The 5,485-nt window shown below is 48.9% G+C and overlaps 1 pseudogene across 1 annotated transcript; it reads right to left on the minus strand.

Annotated features, from left to right (window-relative positions):
- Positions 1-3,191: 3,191 nt before the first annotated feature.
- Positions 3,192-4,832, minus strand: LOC149353479 (uncharacterized; annotated as a pseudogene). Its single transcript, XR_016289585.1, has 2 exons — positions 4,761-4,832; positions 3,192-4,593 (listed from the first exon to the last, which is right to left on the minus strand). The product of XR_016289585.1 is annotated as an uncharacterized LOC149353479 (transcript).
- Between the last annotated feature and the right edge of the window lie 653 nt (positions 4,833-5,485).

Here is a 5,485-nt window from a genome sequence, read left to right on the forward strand (position 1 = left end):
TCATGTGTGTATTTTACTTATTTTTTATTTATATATAAATAAATAAATTTACTCCGCAAATAGTGCCTTTTCGCTACGAATATACCCCCCCCCCCCCTCCGGCGCCAACAACCAATGGGGCCCCCCCCTGCAAAAAATTCTGCGGACGCCCTTGAAAGGAAACCTCTTGACGACACGAGCAAACAATACGCACTCGCAGCTCCGAACGCGCGTCCGTGTGTGATGGATTTCAAGAAGATAGAACGAAGATGCAAGAAAAAAAAGTCTTACAATGGCTGAGAGAGCAGCTACGGAGCTCATGGGAAGGTTTAACGCATGATATCGTCCTCCAAGAACCAGAAAAGTACACAAAATGCACGCAGAGTCTAACTCAATGTGGCGGCCAGTGCGGCGCTTCACTTTCTGTGCAGCTGTCGTCTGCTGCCTTACTCGCAGCCCCAAGTAGCCCGAGGTCTGGCAGAGGCGAAAAACGAACACGTTGCTATGGCTCTGCGGGCAGCTTTCTGACTCGTGGGCGGAGCTTTTGGGCGGCCCGAGAAAGTCGTATGCCGGACTCGGATCCCCAAGTAGCCCCGGCCACTCCGGGTCTGAAACACAAATGCGCCCTATGCTCCTTTCTCCTCGCACTCGAGGTAGTACACTTCATCAGAAAGCCCTGAAAAGATCTCAGCTTTTTATTAAGAGCCAATTTCTTCGAACAAGAGCCGTAAATAACAACACTGATACCAACCTTGTATCCACAAGTGCAGATCCCATTCAGGGGACCGAATGCGCCGCTGTGGAGTAAATATGATCGCAACGCGCGGCGCTCCATCCGTGGCGCACAAGGCACCGATCTAATCTTCCAGTTTCACCTGTTAATGCTACGGGTCGAGTATGACTCGGCCGAAGTAATTACCACAACGTTGCAATGGCTGTCGCATGCCCGCACAGATTTGTTCGCCAACGCACACTTCTCGTTCACTCATTGTCGTCCAATCTGCCAGCTGGGTTTCCTCCTCGGTCTTTTCATTCCATTCGCACACACGCGTACGCACGAAAAAACATTCAGCAGGGCCACTTAATACTACCTACGTGTGGAAATGCGAAAGCATTACTTTCCCTGGGCGCATTGTTAACGCGTAATATTCGTAGATGCATTAAAGTTCCTTTCTACGAGTTTATGTGTATGTCTTCCCCAAACGGTTGCATCACAATTTTGATACGAAAGTCTGGGATGGCATTCAACTGAAGGGGCATATGTCGTCGGTTGCAATCCCTGTCGCAAGCTAGCCTTACGGCGCAACCTACGGGGCAAGAGCTCCACTTCAAATTTTTTTTCTGGCTTTAAAAAAAAATCACCTTGATTAAAAGTTCGGAAATCAAAGGCAATAAACTGTTCTACTAAACCCGCAGTCATTTGTATTTTTTCTTGGACCCCCTCAAGGTGAAATACTCGGGTGTTTATTGTTCAAAACGTACTTTTCTACAACTCCAATATTTTCCACCTCAGGGTGAAATACCGGGGTGTTTATTGTTCAAAACGCACTTTTCTGCAACCCTAGTATTTACTTCACTTCTACATATTCAGTTTTGTAAGCTTTAACAATTTTTTATAGGTGATAGGCATCTAGGGAAGAAAGATGGTCTTTTCTTCATTTCTGAGAGGAAGATGGTGGAGTGCTGATGACTAATTTATGCCACCTGGTTCACCGCACAAGGGTGTTTCTTTATTTCTCCTCCGTCGAAATGCGGCTGGGATTGAACCCCCGATACTGGGATCAGCAGCCAAATGATAAAGCCACTGAACCACAGCGGCCGGTCACAGTAAAAGAATTAAAAACATTAACCGCAACGCCGCTGCTTCAACATTTCGCAGGTGCGGGACGCGATGACTGAAGGTGGGACCAACAACGCCAATAGGTCACGGAACTGGAGGCCTACTGCCTTTCCGTCCCTTCGGCAGTCCAGAGGCGGCCGATGACGTTTACAGATATTGATACCGTACTTGAAGCGCATAGGTGCGCTCACCGAATATCTGATTGCGCTTCCACATCGGTGCTTGTCGCCATAAAGGTGCGTGTTGCGATGCCGCCAAATGAGCCAAATCAAGCTAAACGCTAATCGTCAAAAACGCGAAAGACTTTTCATGCGCACTAACCAGTCATTTAAATCACATTCTTTACATGTTAGTTCTAGCAACTCTAGACCACAAGGTAATGAAAAATCACGCAAACAATTTAGTCAGTATCAGCGTGCAAGCTTTGGACGTCAAGCAAGATTTGGCTCAGTTTTGTTGAGAACGCTTTTTTTTCTACAGTTGTATTCAAGTACTGTTTATGAAAATAATTCTTAGAAATGACTTTTGTGCAATCAAGCCCACTATTGTACTTCAACACAAGTAAATGAAAATATTAGGCTGCTGTAGCAATCACTGAAGTAACAACTATCTTTCCTACTGTTCACACTTCAGCAGCGGAAAAATAATCTTGCTGGAATGTATGAGATCTACAATATATTTTAATTCACTGCAGCATTCCAAATTATTAGTAATGAAATCGTAGACGCGTATAGGATGCTAAACGACAGGACTATAGTACTATAGTTTCCTGTCTTCCTCTGCTTTTTCGCTGGTAATAATGAATTGATAAAGCCACTGCCAACTAGCCCAACTAAACCCTTCAAAGTTCATTGTAGCAGAGGGGTATCCTTGCTTCATCGGCGACAGGGTCTATGATTTCAACGTCGTCGTCGTCTCCTGAGTTCAGATCTTCCACCAGTCTCTTCATATCCTTTGTTGACGATGAAGCAGCGCTGGGGGAAGAATAAATGTAACCGCGCTCGAAAGATTCCAATATATGAGGCTCAAGCTGACAGAGGTGGATCTCCCGAGTGGATTTGGCTCATTTTTATTTGAACAACAGCAAAGCCTGGCTCATTTTTATCTCTTACAGGATTTGAGCTCTTTTCTATGCATTAATGGGCACCCTTCGATCTCAGAGCTTTTGCAAAAATGGTCTCTGGATGAATTTTCCACTACAGGAAAGGTTCATCTAGTTTTGACTTCTGGATTTGGGTCATTTCGAAAAAAAACGACTTCAGTGTTCCAAAACATGACTGGAGTATGGCTGACGAAAAGGAGGCAAATAAAACTGAACAGACACCAGACACTTTATTCAAAAACAAACTCAGTATCCTTTATAGTAGTGGTGGAAGGCACAGGCAGCCTCGATGAGAGCCCGATAAGCAACATATCGCATGCAGATGACAAATACACCTGTGTCGTCCTGACAGTGCTTCGGGCTCGCCTCATTGCGGATGCTGTGTTGTACCTTGGAGGGACGATTCTCCTGGAGAGCGGTCTTCGTGGTCAGCATCGTCGTCGTCCGTATAACGTACGATGGGCTCGAAAGATGGAGATGTGGGTCTCTGGTCCCCAAAAAGTATGATCACAAATATCGAGTGAGCATAAACAGCATATACTACAGGCACAAAGCGCCAGAACAATGGATTCGTTATGGCGATGCAAAACTGGAGAGTAAATCTTGACAGTAACCGTCTGGACACCAACAGTAGCCATCTATATATGTTTTGCACCGCCCTCGTCGCAGGACGACATGCCGTCGCTCTGATCTCCGCTTTCGCCGTGGTCCGAAGAGCCGCGTGTGCTCCAGTGTTCCGCGGGCAAAGATGCGATGTCTGTCGCACTCACCTCCCCTGGCTGCCTAAGCAAGGGCGTTGACGAGTTCTCCCTACCACCGCCTTCCTTTCCTAGTGGATTCATAGGTTCTGCGGCTGCTGCTTGTGCCATAGCTGCAAGCCTGCGTGCGGTAATGAAGTGGCGTTGCACACGGAAGCCCATCTGGTTTCTCGGGAACGTGCTGCTAAATGGCTGCGCCGTGGCGTCCATTGGAAAAGGCTTCGGGGAGGGGATAATTTCAGCGTCGCCCGTACTCTGTGGCTGGTCGGGCGGGCTAGTGCGATGGTGTGCCCGGTTCGGAGCTTGCGAATTGTCCAGACTGTGGCATTATCGGCGAGGACGCCGATTCGGCCTCGTTACCGTCAGCAGGCTCCGGATAGCTTGAACGAGCCGTTGCTGACCACGAAGTGGTCTCTGGCGCTTCCTCACCTGGCAATGACGATTCTCCTATGCGTCGACGATGCACGTCTCGGCGCCCATCACCGTGCCATGACGCCGATACAGGATCGTTCATGGCAGCAGGCTCCTGGCTGTTGTAAGGGTCCGGCGCTGTGCTCGATGCAGTCTCACGCGTGCCTATCGCTGGCGGCGACGATTCTCCGAAGCATTTTGTGTGCCGCAGAGAAGAGGTTAGGCGACGACGCAGATCTGGGCTCTCATCGCAGCTCGCCCCCAGCTTCTGGCCATCGTTGCAGCGGTCGGAGTCACTGTATTCGTCGCTTAGGTTGCGCATATCACTCCGAGAATTCTGTGACGCCAATCCAGTTAAGCGCCGATGACGACGCAGGTTTGGGCACACATCGCTGCTCGCCTCCCGCTGCTGGCCAGCGCTGCCGCCGTCTAAGTCGCTCTCTTCTTCGCTTGGTTTGCGCATGTCGCTCCGGGAAACCGCCTTGGCCTTGCGGAGGAACGGCCTGCGAGACAACAGTGATTAATGAGACATGCTCATTCTAGCAGTAGCAGGTGGTTCTGCTTGATTCCAAAACCAGAGCACCAGCCACAAGTGCATTCACGAGAAAAGAGGAGCTCCCGCAACCTGGCTAATGATTGCATAGGTGAACAAGTAGCATCAATAACATACCTTCCAAATGCTGTTCGTGTAGACGGCTAAGACGACTGCGTCGGTGTCTGCCGAAACGATGCAAGAACATACAGCACGATGGAAGAATATTATAGGTGTCGGAACGGCGGCGGTTGATGGCGTGGCGATACAGGGGGCGGGGCTTGCTTATCGCTGCCTGCGCCGGCCACCGCACACGTGGGCGCGTATCTTTCTATACGTGGACGATTATTTGGTGATTTTTAAGAAGCAATCCGGTTTGACGCACACGGTCACCGTGCAAAAGACCTTATCTGTCTCTGAAAACGGGAGGGGTCTAACCTTCACCCACGAATTACCTGAACAAGATAGATTGCAGTTTTTAGATATTAACATCACTTTAACACCAGATCGCATATGTTGGATGTACTCACCACGAACCCGGAAAGACCTGTTGCCGTTTGAGTCTCCTCATTCTAAGACGGTAAAACGCGCCATTGTTATGCTGTGCCTGAAAGAAGCCTTGCAGAAATCATGTGTTCACCTGGTAAATGACAGCCTCAACAATCAGGTTGGCAGGTTACAGAAAGCTGGTTTTCCTGTTTCAGTCGTGGCTGCTGTGGCAGAGAAGCTTCTGCAAAGCTTGAAAGCTAGAACACCTCAAGAAGGTGGCGGTCAACAGAAAACAATGTAGCCAATCGCTACGGTGTGCCCGTGGTATTTTCTGCCCCGCGCAAGATGGCCTCTCTGTGCCCCCGGATTGTCTC

The sequence above is a fragment of the Amblyomma mixtum genome, chromosome 3 (assembly GCF_055824585.1).
Source record: "Amblyomma mixtum isolate Tamu chromosome 3, ASM5582458v1, whole genome shotgun sequence".
NCBI classification, from domain to species: domain Eukaryota; kingdom Metazoa; phylum Arthropoda; class Arachnida; order Ixodida; family Ixodidae; genus Amblyomma; species Amblyomma mixtum.